Source organism: Ranitomeya imitator, chromosome 6, assembly GCF_032444005.1.
Source record: "Ranitomeya imitator isolate aRanImi1 chromosome 6, aRanImi1.pri, whole genome shotgun sequence".
Lineage (NCBI taxonomy): Eukaryota > Metazoa > Chordata > Amphibia > Anura > Dendrobatidae > Ranitomeya > Ranitomeya imitator.
Window position 1 is genome coordinate 444718784 of NC_091287.1, and position 18289 is coordinate 444737072.

The 18289-nt window shown below is 42.9% G+C and overlaps 1 long non-coding RNA gene across 1 annotated transcript in view; it reads right to left on the reverse strand.

The window, feature by feature from the left end:
* Positions 1-7737: 7737 nt before the first annotated feature.
* Positions 7738-18289, reverse strand: part of LOC138641452 (uncharacterized) — a 96343-nt gene continuing 85791 nt past the window's right edge. The window contains exons 2-3 of the long non-coding RNA XR_011313846.1: positions 15039-15207; positions 7738-8836 (exon numbers count right to left, since the gene is read on the reverse strand). This is a non-coding gene — a long non-coding RNA (uncharacterized lncRNA). The remainder of the gene's footprint in view (positions 8837-15038; positions 15208-18289) is intronic.

Consider the following 18289-nt stretch of genomic DNA (forward strand, 5'->3'; position numbering starts at 1 on the left):
ACCTCCACCTGAAAAGGGAGCAAAACATCTGGCTGGCACAACACAGGGGCAGAAGCAAAAAGACGCTTCAACTCCTGAAAAGCCTCTACAGCCGCAGAGGACCAATTGACCACATCAGCACCTTTCTTGGTCAAATCAGTCAACGGCTTAGCAACACTGGAAAAGTTAGCGATGAAGCGAAGATAAAAATTAGCAAAGCCCAGGAACTTCTGCAAGCTCTTCACAGATGTCGGCTGAGTCCAATCGTAAATGGCCTGAACTTTAACAGGGTCCATCTTGATAGTAGAAGGGGAAAAAATGAAACCCAAAAATGAAACCTTCTGAACTCCAAAGAGACACTTTGACCCCTTCACAAACAAGGAATTCGCACGAAGGACCTGGAACACCATTCTGACCTGCTTCACATGAGATTCTCAATCATCCGAAAAGACCAAAATGTCATCCAAATATACAATCATGAATCTATCCAGGTACTCTCGGAAGATGTCATGCATAAAGGACTGAAACACAGATGGAGCATTAGAAAGCCCGAATGGCATAACCAGGTACTCAAAATGGCCCTCGGGCGTATTAAATGCCGTCTTCCATTCATCACCCCTTTTAATTCGCACAAGATTATACGCACCACGAAGATCTATCTTGGTGAACCAACTAGCCCCCTTAATCCGAGCAAACAAATCAGACATCAGCGGCAAAGGATACTGAAATTTGACTGTGATTTTATTAAGAAGGCGGTAATCAATACAAGGTCTCAAAGAACCATCCTTCTTGGCCACAAAAAAGAACCCTGCTCCCAATGGTGACGACGACGGACGAATATGACTCTTCTCCAAGGATTCCTTTATATAACTCCGCATAGCGGCGTGCTCTGGCACAGATAAATTAAACAGACGGCCCTTCGGAAACTTACTACCAGGAATCAAATCAATAGCACAGTCGCAATCCCTATGAGGAGGTAGGGCACCAGATTTGGGCTCTTCAAATACATCCCGGTAATCTGATAAAAACTCAGGGACTTCAGAAGGAGTGGAAGGTGAAATTGAGAGCAATGGAACATCACCATGTACCCCCTGACAAACCCAGCTGGACACAGACATAGATTTCCAATCCAACACTGGATTATGGACCTGTAGCCATGGCAACCCCAAAGCGACCACATCATGCAGATTATGGAACACCAAAAAGCGAATATCCTCCTGATGTGCAGGAGCCATGCACATGGTCAATTGAGTCCAGTACTGAGGCTTATTCTTGGCCAAAGGCGTAGCATCAATTCCTCTCAATGGAATAGGATACTGCAAGGGCTCCAAGAAAAAACCACAGCGCCTGGCAAACTCCAAGTCCATCAAATTCAGGGCAGCGCCTGAATCCACAAATGCCATTACAGAATAGGATGACAGAGAGCAAATCAGAGTAACGGACAAAAGAAATTTAGACTGTACCGTACCAATGGTGGCAGACCTAGCAAACCGCTTAGTGCGCTTAGGACAATCGGAGATAGCATGAGTGGATTCACCACAGTAAAAACACAGCCCATTCCGACGTCTGTATTCTTGCCGTTCAGCTCTGGTCAAAGTCCTATCACACTGCATAGGCTCAGGCCTATGCTCAGAGAATACCGCCAGATGGTGCACAGCTTTGCGCTCACGCATGCGCCGATCGATCTGAATGGCCAAAGACATAGACTCATTCAGACCAGCAGGCATGGGAAATCCCACCATGGCATCCTTAAGGGCTTCAGAAAGACCCTTTCTGAAAATTGCCGCCAGAGCACATTCATTCCACTGAGTAAGCACAGACCACTTTCTAAACTTCTGACAGTACACCTCCGCTTCATCCTGACCCTGACACAAAGCCAGCAAGATTTTCTCTGCCTGATCCACTGAATTTGGTTCATCATAAAGCAATCCAAGCGCCAGAAAAAACGCATCAACATTACGCAATGCCGGATCTCCTGGCGCAAGGGAAAATGCCCAGTCTTGAGGGTCACCACGCAACAAAGAAATAATGATTTTTACCTGTTGAACGGGGTCACCAGAGGAGCGGGGTTTCAAAGCTAGAAACAGTTTAGAATTATTTTTGAAATTCAAGAACCTAGATCTAACCCCAGAAAATAAGTCAGGAATAGGAATTTTAGGCTCTAACATAGGATTCTGAACCACAAAATCTTGAATGTTTTGTACCCTTGCAGAGAGATGATCCATACAAGAGTACAGACCTTGAATGTCCATATCTACACCTGTGTCCTGAACCACCCAAAGGTCTAGGGGAAAAGAAAGACAAAACACAGTGCAAAGAAAAAAAAATGGTCTCAGAAGTTCTCTTATCCCTTTATTGAAATGCATTAATACTTTGGGCCAGCTGTACTGTTATGACCTGGTGGTTAGGAGCACCCGGAATGACCTGATAGTTAAACCTCATACAGGACGAGCTCTGGGATGTGGGAGCTCTGCTGACTGCAAGCCCTAATCCTATCACACACAATAGAAATAGCCGTGGAGCGCTCCTGACCAGACCTAGGCGCCTCGTCACAGCCTAAGAACTATCTAGCCCTTGAGATAGAAAATAAAGCCTACCTTGCCTCAGAGAAATTCCCCAAAGGTAAAGGAAGCCCCCCACATATATTGACTGTGAGTAAAGATGAAAGTCACAAACGCATAAATGAAACAGGTTTCAGCAAAGGGAGGCCAGACTTACTAAATAGACAGAGGATAGGAAAGATAACTTTGCGATCAGCACAAAAACCTACAAAAGACCACGCAGAGTGTGCAAAAAAGACCTCCGCAAAAACATTGACAGCTGGCATGGAGTAACGATCTGAGAGGAGTTAAATAGAGCAGTCAACCAAAGGACAAACCACGTCACCTGTGTAAGGAACCTCAGAAGCAGCAGCTTCACTCACAGCCACCAGAGGGAGCCCATAGACAGAACTCGCCGAAGTACCATTCACGACCACAGGAGGGAGTTCGACAACAGAATTCACAACACTGAATACTCTTTCTAATAGCACACTAGCTGCTGGGCAAGCAAGATCCTGCAATGCATATTCTGCCCATTCAGGCCAGGTGTTTATTTTGGATGCCAAGTAATCAAATGGGAATGACGGGTGAGGGAGAACATCGATAAGGGAGGAAAAATAGTTAGTAACCATACTGAACAAATGTTGTCTCCTGTCACTTTGAATTGACGCTGCAGTACCTTTCCTGTCTGCGGTCATTGCGAAATCACTCCACAACCTGGTCAGAAAACCCCTCTTTCCAACGCCACTTCTGATTTGTGCACCTCTAATACCTCTGTCATGTTGCCCCCTGCAGCTCGTGTGAGAAACATCATCGCCGCTGTGTGCTGGGAATGCCTGAACCAAATGTTCTACAAGAGTTGCTTGTTTGGTAGCCAATATTTGCTTAAGGTTCTCATGTGGCATGATATTTTGCAATTTCCCTTTATAGCGTGGATCCAGGAGGCAGGCCAACCAGTAATCGTCATCGGTCATCATTTTTATAATGCGTGGGTCCCTTTTTAGGATGTGCAAGGCATAATCAGCCATGTGGGCCAATGTTCCAGGTGTCAATTCACTGCTTGTGCTGGGTTGAGGAGCACTTTCTGGCAAATCAACGTCACTTGTCTCCCTCAAAAACCCTGAACCTGACCTTGCAACGCCACCAGTTTCTATTGCCCCCTGAGAAGCTTCCTCATCCAAAAAATATTCATCCCCATCATCCTCCTCATCCTCCTCCTCTTCGCCCGCCACCTCGTCCAGTAGACTTCCCTGACCAGACAATGGCTGACTGTCATCAAAGCTTCCCACGTCCTCGGCTGTAGACGCCTGCTCCTTTATGTGCATCAAACTTTGCATTAGCAGATGCATTAGGGGGATGCTCATGCTTATGGTGGCGTCATCTGCACTAACCAGGTGTGTGCATTCCTCAAAACACTGAAGGACTTGACACAGGTCTTGTAGCTTCGACCACTGCACACCTGACAACTCCATGTCTGCCATCCAACTGCCTGCCCGTGTATGTGTATCCTCCCACAAATACATAACAGCACGCCTCTGTTCGCACAGCCTCTGAAGCATGTGCAGTGTGGAGTTCCACCTTGTTGCAACGTCGATTATTAGGCAGTGCTGGGGAAGCTTCAAAGATCACTGATGGTTCTGCATACGGCTGGAGTGTACGGGCGAACGGCAGATGTGCAAGCAAAGTCTGCGCACCTTCAGGAGCAGGTCGGGTAACCCTGGATAACTTTTCAGGAAGCACTGCACCACCAGGTTCAAGGTGTGAGCCAGGCAAGGAATGTGTTTCAGTTGTGAAAGGGCTATGGCAGCCATAAAATTCCTTCCGTTATCACTGACTACCTTGCCTGCCTCAAGATGTACACTGCCCAGCCATGACTGAGTTTTTTGCTGCAAGAACTCAGACAGAACTTCCGCGGTGTGTCTGTTGTCACCCAAACACTTCATTCCCAACACAGCCTGCTGACGCTTGCCACTAGCTGTTCCATAATGGGACACCTCATGTGCAACAGTGGCAGCTGCGGATGGAGTGGTCGTGCGACTGCGGTCTGTGGACGAGCTCTCGCTTCTGCTGGAGGATGAGGAGGAGGAGGAGGGGGGCAAACGCCTACAACCAACTGTTTCCTAGACCATGGGCTAGGCAGAACTGTCCCAATATGGCTGTTCTCTGTGGACCCTGCATCCACCACATTAACCCAGTGTGCCGTGTTGGACACGTAACGTCCCTGGCCATGCCTACTGGTCCATGTATCTGTTGTGAGGTGCACCTTTCTACTGACAGATTGCCTGAGTGCATGGACAATGCGGTCTTTTACATGCTGGTGGAGGGCTGGGATAGCTTTTCTCGCAAAGAAGTGTCGACTGGGTATGTCATAGCATGGTACTGCTTAATCCATCAGGGCTTTGAAAGCTTTGCTTTCAACTAACCGGTAGGGCATCATCTCTAACGAGATTAGTCTAGCAATGTGGGCGTTCAAACCCTGTGTACTAAAAAGAAAATCGTGCTTGTAGCATGGTATAAGGTCAGAAATACAAATCACAACAGAGATATAAATAGATTAATTTTTATTATTTATTGCATGGTAACAATATATTAAAATTAAATAAATATTAAAAACAATTTCATTATATATACATGTATGTAATATTTTGTGCCCATACCTATTTGGCTACCATTATATGTGTTATATATATATTTTTTTATGGCTGTAAAGACTGAATATATGAAAAGATAATACTGAAAAAACAGGGGGTATATCTGAGAAAATGTGCAAAAAAGGCCTATATGTGCAAAAATATATAGCAATGTGCTTATAAATGGAGCACCAACTAAAGTGCTATAGTGAAAAAAGTGCATCATACCGCACTGGCTATCTACCTAGTACCGCATATATATCAAAGTAAGTGACTGGATATATTGATTTAAACTAGCAGCACCTTATATATCTTTAGCTTTTTTGCACTTAATGCACTAGCACTTTTTTCACTATAGCACTTTAGTTGGTGCTCCTTTTATAAGCGCATTGCTATATATTTTTGCACATATTGGCCTTTTTTGCACATTTTCTCAGATATACCCCCTGTTTTTTCAGTATTATCTTTTCATATATTCAGTCTTTACAGCCATAAAAAAATATTTGCCAGACTGCACTCTTCCTACTATCGAATACCTTTTCAGGCATTGTACACTGAGCTACTTTAACAGGATGGCCACGCTGTCCTACAACTGTTTTTGGTTTTGACACGCGTTTTTGGCCAGATACGGGCCTGCCAGATGAAAGCTGTTGCGATGTTGATGCCTGCTGCGGCTCCACCTCCTCCACTTCAGAATTACTACCGGCGGCACCCTGTTCCCCCAATGGCTGCCATTCGGGGTCATCAACTGGATCATCTATCACCTCCTCTTCTATGTCATGTGCACCTTCCTCTGTGTCACCTTGTAAGCCGGTGCTGTAGCGTTCGGGACAGGGCACCATAGTCTCATCAGGGTCAGATTCGGGCTCAGTACACTGCGAGGGCAATGTTGTGATCTGAGTCAATGGAACAGCATAACAATCTAGCTGTGGCTGTGCATCTGTGCACTCCATGTCCGATTCATCTTGTAATGGGCATGGCCTGTTAACAGTTTCCCTTTCTAACCCAGGCACGGTATGTGTAAAGAGCTCCATGGAGTAACCTGTTGTGTAGCCTGATGCATCCTTCTCTGTTGTTCTGGGTGAAGGACACAAGGAAGCGACTTGTCCCTGACCGGGAGCATCCACTGATGACGCGCTACTTTTAAATTTTGCACTTTCTGAAGAGGAGGCGAATGAGCTAGAGGCAGAGTCAGCAAGGAAAGCCAAAACTTGTTCCTGCTGTTCCGGCTTTAAAAGCAGTTTTCCTACTCCCAGAAAAGGGAGCGTTCGAGGCCTTGTGTAGCCAGACGATGACGCTGGCTCAACAACTCAAGACTTAGGTGCTATATTGCTTTTCCCACGACCACCTGATGCTTCACCACCACTACCATCATTACCAGCTGTCAATGACCGCCCACGGCCATGACCTCTTCCACCAGACTTCATCATTCTTGGAAAAATGTAACCAAACTAACAAATGTTATATGGTACTGTAAAACCAGTTAGAAGGTGTACGTAAACTTGTTGTGAGTTTAAATCTCCCTTTATAGGTGTGAGAGACTGCTGGGAAAATCAGGCCCACTGTATTACACTACACAGTTTGAGTGGCAGAAAGTGGATGACAGATGCCACAAACAGGACTGACGCAGAAGCACTCAGTGGCAATATAAATCTTCCTTTTTATGTGTGGGAGAATGCAGGAAAAAATCAGGCCCACTGTATTACACTACAGTTTGAGTGGCAGAAAGTGGATGACAGATATATCCAAAAATACAAGGGCTGTAGTAGAATTTCAATCTCACTACAATGATCAAAGGACAAGTACGGCAGCAATAAAAAGGACTGCTGGACACAAGAGTGTGGACAAAGAAAGAAGAGAACTGTGCAGAAAAGAAGGAGCAACAGGATTTTTGCTTTGAAAAAATCAGTTGGTTTGCACAGCGGCGTGCAAACAGCAATGCAGCTATCAGGGAGCCTTACAATGCAGCCTAATAAGCTACAGAGCTGATGCACCCCAAAAAAACCTCCACTGTCCCTGCAAAGAAAAGGTGGTGTTGGACAGTGGAAATCGCTACAGCACAAGCAGTTTGGGGATTAATATTCCCCTCCTAACAATTTCCCTGCTTCAGACAAAGCTACAGCAACCTTTCCCTATGCTCAGATCAGCAGCAGTAAGATGGCGGTCGGCATGCACACCCCTTTATAGCCCCTGTGACGCCGCAGAAAGCAAGTTAATCACTGTAATGCCCTTCTCTAAGATGGTGGGGACTGAGACCTATGTCATCACGCTGCCCACAGTCTGCGTCCTCCTTCATTGGCTGAGAAATGGCACTGAACGCGTCATATGAAACGCGACTTTGGCGCGAAGATCGCCGACCGCGTGGCCGATCCCACACTGGGATCGGCTCGGGCTTCACGAAACCCGACTTTGCTGAAAGTCGGCAACTTATGAAATTGACCGATCCGTTTCGCTCAACCCTAGTATGTATTTGTACTAAGTGTACCTTATAAAGTAATCCCCGAGTATAACTCCTAAAGTCCTTAGATAACTAAGTGAAAATAAATGTATATCTAAATTTTGATCATTTAATTTCATGCAGTATATTGTTCATAATGACTGGAATATAACTGAGACAAGAAATGTTAATATTATCATAATCTAAGCTCATAGAGAAGCATGTATTTTATTCTGCAGGTATTCCATAGCAAAGTCTGAGCAGATCCCTTGTAGCTACTGCACTGAAAATGACATAGCAGCAGAGACAAGTGGCACTCGCAAAAAGGGGTGGAATATAACATATGATTGACAAAAAAACATTTCAAGCTCCAAGCAGATGAAGTAATTATCTATGAACACAAAGGACACTAACTGGTAATGGTGTCAATGCTGCCAGTCACAACACTCCATTACTACAGAATGTTGCTCTCCCTGGAAGATATTACATGCAATTATTACATCTTTTTTCCATATGTGACTAGTGTCATAACTTGCTAAACCGATCAAGTCAGTTCTCTAGTCTTCACCTTGCCTGGTTCAACTATTTCAGAATTGTCCCTCTTAATGAGATGTCTATTTACAGCAATGTTTGAGTAAAAAAATGTAATTAACTCACCATAATTGCTGAAGGTAGCTTCTGTATATGTCTAATATATGTCAATCAAGATTTTCCTGTTTATAAATAATTGGTGTATTGTTACTTTTCACATCTGGCACATACCTAATATTAGTAACACTAGCAGCTGCAAAACCTCTCGGAAGGTAATTTAAGAGGTTTTGCAGTTATCTTCATAACTAATGTTCACAAAAGTTTAATGTTTCTCTTCCAAGAAAGTTAGCACATCCTGTATAAAGTTTTTTTTTACACACTAGAACATATTGATATGTAATCTTCATTCATGAACTTTATAAAGCTAAACTTAAAAATACAAAATATTGTAACAGCAGAAATCTGGCATCAGCAGAGAAGAAAAGTGAATTTATTCACCCGCGTTCATAAGACAACATTTTAGAACCTCACTGGCTTTAATGAGGGACTAAAATGTTGCCTTGTGAATAAAGGTGATTTAAGGGTGACAATTCTTTGCTTTTTTCATGTGTTGGAGTGCAGCTTCTTTGTATTTTGGTCATCTGGAGTTTGCATGTCCGACCTTTAGGAGTGTTGCTTAGATCCTTTGGAATTCTGAGTTTGCTGTTACTTTTCTCTCTCTGTTGAAATATAAATAAAAGATGATGTCAATGAATAAATGGAATATATAAATTTATATTGTAATAATGAATTAAAAATAGAAATTCACAAATATGACATTTCCTTCAGATTGTGTCCCTACTAACAATGTCCACACACGTGGCATTATTGTACCATGCTCTCAAAAAACTGTTCAATGGTTGTACTTAACCACTTCACCCCTGAGCCTGTTTTCACCTTTCCTGACCAGACCAAATTTTACCAGTGTTACTTTATGCAGGGATAATTCTGGAATGCTTCAACAGATCCCGTGATTCAGAGATTGTTTTTCGTCACACGTTGTACTTTATGTTAGTGGTAAATTCAAACTGAAATTGTTTATGTTTATTTGTGAAAATATCAGAATTTGGGTGAAAATTTTGAGAAAAAGTCTCAAATTTTTGAAACTTTACATTTTTATGCCCTTAAAACAGAGAGTTATGTCACACCAAATAGTTAATAAATAACATTTACTGAATGTTTATTTTACATCAGCATCATTTTTGAAACATAATTTTCGTGTAGGAAGTTAGAAGAGTTAAGATTATCAGCAATTTCTAATTTTTCCCACAAAATTTACAAAATCATTTTTTTAGGGACTACATCACATTAGAAGTTACTTTGAGGGGCCTATATGACAGAAAATACTCACAATTTACACCATTTTAAATACTGCACACCTCAAAGTGCTCAAAACCACATTCAAGAAGTTTATTAACTGTTCAGGTGCTTCACAGGAATTAAAGCAATGTGGAAGGAAAAAATGAAAATTTTACTTACTTTTTTTAATACAAAAATGCTGCTTTAGCCCCAATTATTTTTTACATGGGTAGCAGGAAAAAATTTACCCCAAAATTTGTTGTGGAAATTCTTCTGAATATGCTGATATCCCATATGTGGTGAAAAACTACTGTTTGAACACATGACAGGACTCGGAAGGAGGACCTTATGACTTTTGTAGCACAAAAAATTGGCAGGAGTTGATAACAGACACCATGTCACATTTGCAGAGCCCCTGATGTGCATAAATGGTGGAAATCCCCCACAAGTGACCCCATTTCTGAAACTATACTCTTTCACAGAATTTATTTAAAGGTTTGGTAAGCACCTTGAATGCCCAGGTGCTTCACAGAATTTTATAATGTTGAGCCATGAAAATAAAAAATCACATTTTTCCCAAAAAAATTTGTTTTGGAGACAATTTTTTTATTTCATCATTTGTTGTTCAATTTGTCCTGAGTATGCCAAATACCTTTTATGTGGTGGAAAACTACTGTTTGGAAACACTCTCTTGCTCTGAAAGCAACAAGTGATGTTTTGGAACACAGAGTTTAATGGAATGGTCTGCGGGCAACATCTCGTGTTTGAGGAGCCCCTGATGTGCCTAAGCAGTGGAAAACCCCCACAAATGACCCCATTTTATAAATTAGATGACTCAAGAAATTTATCTAGATGTGTGATGAGCACCGAGAACCCCCATGTGCTTCACAGAATTTTATAATGTTGAACCGTGAAAATGAAAAAAAATTGTTTATGTTGAGTACTTAAGGTTGGCAAATGAGTTGGGTAGAGTACAACAGGTTTTCATATGTAAGATTTGTAGAGTACATGAGGTTGGTGTAAGCAGGTTGCAAGATGCAGTAACAGGTCGGAGGCAGAGCAAGGGTTAACATGGGGTTTACTCTAACAGATATACTCCTCACAGGGAGAAAATATAAGAAACAGCATAAATGAACAAGGGGTTTGGAACTCAGGGTAATCAAGTGTGGGGGATAGGATGGAAAGCTCAAGTATGGCAAAACTTATCAGTCCGACAACTTTAGAACGCAGTTTCTGAGTGGTGTATGTTGGCGCCAAGGCCCTGGTGCTGTCATGGTTTACTGTGCTCTCAGGTCAGGTAGTTGCAGGGTTAACTCGGATGGCCTCTTTCTGGGTCCTGGGAGGCTTTTTATAACCTTACTGTGAGGTCAATCCTTGTTGTTTATACTCTGACCCTTGGCTGAGTGTGTCTGACCCTGGTGTGCATCTGCAGTACTAAAGTCTGTCTGTTTGGCTTTTGATCTGGTCCTGTCCCTGTTGTGATTCCTGCCTGCTCTTTCTGTACCGTCTATTGCTCGTTCTGGTTTTCTGATCTCTTGCTACATCCTGACTATTCTTCTGACAGCCCCTGTGTACTGTGCCGCCCTCTCCGTGTATGACCCCTGCCTGTCCGACCTGAGTTCCCCTCTCCTCTACTTCAGATTCCTTTTAAAATCCTGCACTGATCTCCAGCAGCAGATCGCTAAGCCTCGCCCCCTGTGGTCACATGATCGTAGGTCCTTCTGTTCTCTACCATACTCAGCACGCTGCTCAGGTCCCATCTGTCTGAGTTTTCCTTGTGGTATCTGACCCCGGGCTCTCCCGCAGTGTGGGTGAGTCACCCTGTTCATCTGTGGCAGTGCGCTGGTGCTGACAGGATCCTGACAGGTGCATGAGGGGTCTGGTGTAGTCCTGGAGAAGATGGCATCCTAGATCCTTGCAGCAGCAGTAAATCCTTATGGTCCGGTCCATGATCGAGGGTCTAGAAACAGTGAGCAGGAAGGAACACAGTACTTTGTCTTGTCAGAGTCCAGAGGCAGTATCTGGTTGGAAGCAGGTGTAACAGGAAACAACTCATGGTGGGTGTCCTGACTTCTAAGAAAAGTGCGTGCATCAACGCCCTGTCTACGGGGCTTGTCACTCACGATCAATGCTGTCAGCGGGGACTGGATATGTCCTTGTTGGCAGTGTCTGGTCATGGCTCACAGACCTGCCTGACTGTGGTTTGCTTTGTTTGGAGATCCAATAGTAAGAGCTCTGACACTGCCATTCTGTGAGCTGTGCGCTCCCGCCCTGACTGAATAATTTCCCATGCACTGTAGCTCTATTAACTTAGATGCACACCCTACACCCGGGTGCAAAGGTCGATCGGGGGCCTTTTGCTTTCCCGCATGCAACCTGGGTGACAGCCCCGACAGTTCCAGATCCGTCACGGAGTAGGTCCCTGATCTGGGTGTTTTCCTTACATTGGCATATGTGAGTCATGTAGAGAATGTGAGTTTGGCATATGTGGCTGTGTAGAGTACATTAGGCTGGCATATGTAAATTTTGTAGATTTCATCAGGTTGGCATATGTGAGCCATGTAGAGTACATTAGGATGTCATATGTAAGTTTTGTAGAGTGCATTAGGTTGGCATATGTAAGTTATGTAGAGTACTTCCAGTCATGCAATAAATTAGAGCATGTTAGAAATAAATTTTGTAGTTCATGGATGAGTGGTACACGTTGAAATAGTTATGTATGCATAGGCCAGATGCATACAAGGAAAATATAAAAATCTGGTAAAGTAAAAAGCAAACTTACTAAATGGATGACAGTAAAAACAATTACTGAGTGACTGCAACTAAATTAAGTTAAACGTAATTTTTTGTAGTAAAAAAAACTGCAGTATAAGTACTATAAGAATTTTCCACAAAAATTCTGAAATTACTAAATGGATGTCAGAAAAAAAAATTACTGAGCGCCTGCAACTATATGATGCTAAATTTGATTCTATAAATTAGTAGAAAGAAACTGTACTAGAAGAATTTTCCACTAATATTGTGAAACTACAATTGCTAAACCGACGTCAGTAAAAAAAAATTGACTGAGACCAGGCAACTATCCGATACTAAGTCTGACTCTATATATTAGTAGAAAAAAACTGTAGTATAAGTGAATTGCTACAGTATATTTTTACTGTCCTTAATCCCTAATCTAGTTCTATCAACTAATCAAAACTATTATTTTTATTTGATTCTTTTTGTACACTTTACTATCTGATGCTAATTCTGACAATTCTCAGCTGACATCGACCCCAAAAACCATTCCCCCAATTGCCAGCGCACCAGGGCAATTAGTAAGACTTAAGGCAAAGCGCCAGATTTGAAGGATCTCATGTGAGGCGCCGTTTCTGGAGTGGCTTTGGACTGATATTTTTAGGCTGGGAAGGGCCCAATAACCATGGACTTTCCCAGGCTGGTGATATCAGCCCTCAGCTGTCTGCTTTACCTTTGCTGGTTTCAAAAATAGGGTGGACCCCACTTGCTTTTTTAATTTAATTATTTATTTATGTGGCTTAATAGAAAGCACTACAAGCTATTTAACTATCTATCAATTATCTATCACTGATCTGTCTAGTATTTATCTATATATTATCTTTGAACATCACTTAAAAATCTGTCATTTCTATTTTGCATTTTCTTCCGGTACGTTCTCACACGTACAACACACATACCTCATAGCCCGTGTACACATGTAGAGCACAAGGATGACACACTTATAGCACACGGATGTTGAAAAATAAGCACACGGATTGTAAAAACATAATGTCCTACATGGACATGTTTTTATGCACACATGTGAAAGGGGCCTTAGGCTGTAAGAGGGGGCCAACCAGCATCACCTGAAGATGTTCTAATAATTGTAATGCATTATGTTAATTCATATCTCAGTTGCTGGACTGATTTTTAAAGTGTACTCAGAAAATTAATGCTAATTTAAGGAAAGGATGGCAATAAGTCAGAAGTTCAGGGAGTGGTTTCAGCTATATAAGGGGCTGTACAAGTCTAGTACACCAGAGTACCTGTAGTTACAGCACAATGAGCATCAGCCAGTCAGACAAATTATGCCAGACAGGAATCCAGAAAAAGTGGCAGAATCATATTCCTGGAAATGATTACAGCTTAGTGGGAAGCTGCGAGAGGCCCAAATGGGAACATAGATGGGAAAGACGATGGAGCAGAGCTGAGACACTTGCAGGCTGGACAGTGTCACCATCTAACAGTGGATTGCGAGGTGTGGAAGATTTATAATGTGAAGTCTATGTCTTGCCTCATAGAAGCATCTAGAAAGGTAGCTGCTGTTTGCCAATGTGCGGGAAGTAGTAAAGATGTATTCTGCTCGTAGGGATCTGCATGATTGTGAGATCATAATTAGTAAAACTCTGCCTTGTATAACCATCCGTATGAAAACTCTATCAATCTGAATACCGTGCAGCCTGATGCTGGTTATGTGTTAAGTTTTTCAAGCTCAACTACTTCAGTTAAATACTTTCTTGCTCATTTGTTTCACTACACTACAGTACAGACCGTTTCCACCTGCCTCAAATTGAGTTATACAGATAGTGTAAGAGTGGCCATAGTCATCACATCGCATGTGTCACTAAACTGGTGTTCAGGGCATTGTTCAAGGCATTAATTGTCTTTTTACAGGACGTGTACATTATTGTCCCCACACCCAAGTCCTATCTCTCTCTTGCTGCAGATGGGTCCAATCCATAAAGCACACTGCACATGTATGGTCAACTCTTCATTCGCTGTCTGCATGTGATGGCCTACCAGCCACCTTGTCTGACAGAACAGGGGCCAATGCCCCCCCTGGTCTTCCAGTATTTGGAGGATCAGGAGGCAGATATGCAATGAATGTCTAATATAAAAAAGTTCTTAAAGAACTATTTTAAAAAAATGTTGTTATATTACATAAAAAGTGTTGCCATACATTTACATAGTTTCATTTGTGTCATGGTCTCCATAGTTTGAACACAGCATAGATTTAGTACAAATAACATTTCGTTTGATAATTGCTCTACAGAAAAAGTGTCATAGTGCAGCAGAATTGGAGTCATGCATGACTCAGTCACTTTAATCATATTGGATGTATAATGTTCCATCATTCAATTAGAGTTGATTTGAAATTAAATAAATTGTGTCCTTGAGCTGTGAGATTTATTTACAGACACTAAATGATACGGTCTTCTATTTTCATACTCTACATCCATTCACTTTACACCTTAGCAACAGTTTATTAAAGAAATTGCAAGCTTAGACAAACTTAGATGTAGCTAATTCACATACAGTATGTTCATAGAGAGGATACTTACTTTATTATACAAAGACATAAAACTATAAAATAAAAGTCTTACCATAAATGAACAAAACAAGTTAAAGAACTCAGAAGTAGAGAATGAGATGAGTGGATCTGACAAAATTTTGTTGTCTGTTCGTGCCGATTTTACCAGGAAATTTGATTTAAATTTAAACTCCCTTATTATAATCTGGCATGTCTCCAAACCACAGGGCATAATAAAAGTAAGATGTAAAAATTTAAAAAAACTTTATAGTCACCTTATCAATCACCTCTTTCACCAATCCCACTGTGCCCTGCCCGCTGTCCGGTCATCTATGCCTCCAACGCATCTTTGGCCCGCCATGCTTCTAGTGCACCTTTGGAACGGTGTTCACCCTAGACCGGCCACAAGTAGGCCCTGGAGCATGCACAGTGAAATCCAGGTACCTGCAATGGAGACTTTTTCCTCAATTCATGTGAATCGAATTACAGAAAATCTATATTCTGTAGAATGTGCATTTTGTCAAATAAAATTCAATTCCACTTGAATAAATTTGCCCATCTCACTCAGAAACAATTCATACAGATGTATGTATGCTGTTCACATACAACAGTGCCACATACAAGCCTCTATCGTTCATTAATATAACAAGCAACCATCCCCTCCATGGATTGGTAGGCCGAGAATGATTGTCTCATAGGTATGTTTGCACCTGTATTGCCGCCATCTTAACTACACTACTCAAAAAAATAAAGGGAACACTTAAACAACAGAATATAATTCCAAGTAAATCAAACTTCTGTGAAATCAAACTGTCTACTTAGCAAGCAACACTGTTCGACAATCAATTTCACATGCTATTGTGCAAATGGAATAGACAACAGATGGAAATTGTTGGCAATTATCAAGACACACTCAATAATTGAGTGGTTCTGCAGTTGCGGACCACAGACCACATCTCAGTACTAATGCTTTCTGGCTGATATTTTAGTCACTTTTGAAAGTTGGTTGTGCTTTCACACTCATGGTAGCATGAGACGGACTCTACAACCCACACAAGTGGCTCAGGTAGTGCAGCTCATACAGGATGGCACATCAATGCGAGCTGTGGCAAGAAGGTTTGCTGTGTCTGTCAGCATAGTGTCCAGAAGCTGGAGGTGCTAACAGGAGACAGGCCAGTACACCAGGAGATGTGGAGGGGGCCGTAGGAGGGCAACAACCCAGCAGCAAGACCGCTACCTCAGCCTTTGTGCAAGGAGGAACAGGAAGAGCACCGCCAGAGCCCTGCAAAATGACCTCCAGCAGGACACAAATGTGCATGTGTCTGCACAAATGGTTAGAATCCGACTCCATGAGGATGGTCTGAGTGCCCGACATCCACAGATAGGGGTTGTACTCACAGCCCAACACCGTGCAGGATGCTTGGCATTTGTCGCAGAACACCAGGATTGGCAAATTTGTCACTGGCACCCTCTGTGCACTTCACAGATGAAAGCAGTTTCACACTGAGCACATGTGACAGACGTGACAAAGTCTGGAGACGCCATGGAAAGCGTTCTACTGCCTGCAACATCCTTTTTTTATGACCTGGTGGTTAAGAGGCCACACTGATATGACCTGGTGGCTAAAACGCAACATGGAGCGAGCTCTGAGAAGGTGGTATCTCTACCGACCGCAGTCCCTAATCCTAACAACAACACTAGAAATAGCCGTGGGATGTCCTGACTCTCCCTAGACACCTCTTCACAGCCTAAGAAATAACTACCCCTAAAGAAGGAAATAGAAAGCTATCTTGCCTCAGAGAAAACCCCCAAAAGGAAAGATAGCCCCCCACAAATATTGACTGTGAATGGAGAGGGAAATGACGTACAAAGAAATGAAGTCAGAATTCAGCAAAGGAGGCCAAAACTAATCTAGATAGACAGAGAGAAAAGGATACTGTGTGGTCAGTATAAAAACTACAAAATCCATGCAGAGTTTACAAAAATGAACTCCACACCGACTTACAGTGTGGAGGGGCAAATCTGCTTTCCCAGAGCTTCCAGCTAGCCTGAATACCACATAGTGACAAGCTGGACAAAAAGAGACATATTTGCAAAGCAATAGAGTCCAAACAAATGAACAAACAAAAACTAGCAAAAACTTATCTTTTGCAGACAAGGACTGGCCATATGAGAATTCCAAGGAAAGAACCAAATCCAACCAAGAACATTGACAGCAGGCTTGGACTAAAGCCCAGAGCAGGTTTAAATAACAAACCCAGGCAAGACGATTAGTAAAGGCAGCTGCTACAGCTACCTAAAGGAGCAGCAGTTCCACTCGAAACCACCAGAGGGAGCCCAAGGGCGGAACTCGCAAAAATACCATTAGCAACCACAGGAGGGAGCTCCAGAACGGAATTCACAACAGTACCCCTACCTTGAGGAGGGGTCACCGAACCCTCACCAGAGCTCCCAGGCCGATCAGGATGAGCCAAATGGAAAGCACGAACCAAGTCGGCAGCATGAACATCGGAGGCAACAACACAAGAATTATCCTCCTGGCCATAACCCTTCCACTTGAACAGATACTGAAGCTTCCGCCTCGAAAAACGAGAATCCAAAATCTTCTCCTCCACATATTCCAATTCCCCCTCAACCAACACCGGAGCAGGAGGATCAACGGAGGGAACCATAGGTACCACATATCTCCGCAACAAGGATCTATGGAACACATTATGAATGGAAAAGGAAGCTGGAAGGGCCAAACGAAAAGACACTGGATTGATAATTTCAGAAATCTTATAGGGCCCAATAAAGCGAGGCTTGAACTTAGGGGAAGAAACCTTCATAGGAACATGACGAGAAGACAACCAGACCAAATCACCAACACGAAGCCGGGGACCAACACACCGACGACGGTTAGCAAAACGTTGAGCCTTTTCCTGAGACAACGTCAAATTGTCCACCACATGAGTCCAAATTTGCTGCAACCTGTCCACCACGGAATCCACACCAGGACAGTCAGAAGGCTCACGCTGCCCTGAAGAAAAACGAGGATGAAAACCAAAGTTACAAAAGAAAGGCGAAACCAAGGTAGCAGAACTAGCCCGAATATTAAGGGCAAACTCGGCCAACGGCAAAAAGGTCACCCAATCATTCTGATCAGCAGACACGAAGCATCTCAAATAGGTTTCTAAGGTCTGATTGGTTCGTTCCGTTTGGCCATTTGTCTGAGGATGGAATGCTGAAGAAAAAGACAAATCAATGCCCATTCTAGCACAAAAGGACCGCCAAAACCTAGAAACTAACTGGGAACCTCTGTCAGACACAATATTCTCCGGAATACCATGCAAACGAACCACATGCTGAAAAAATAATGGAACCAAATCAGAGGAGGAGGGCAACTTAGGCAACGGCACCAAATGGACCATCATAGAAAACCGGTCACAAACCACCCAGATGACAGACATCTTCTGAGAGACAGGAAGATCAGAAATAAAATCCATGGAAATATGCGTCCAGGGCCTCTCAGGAATAGGCAAAGGCA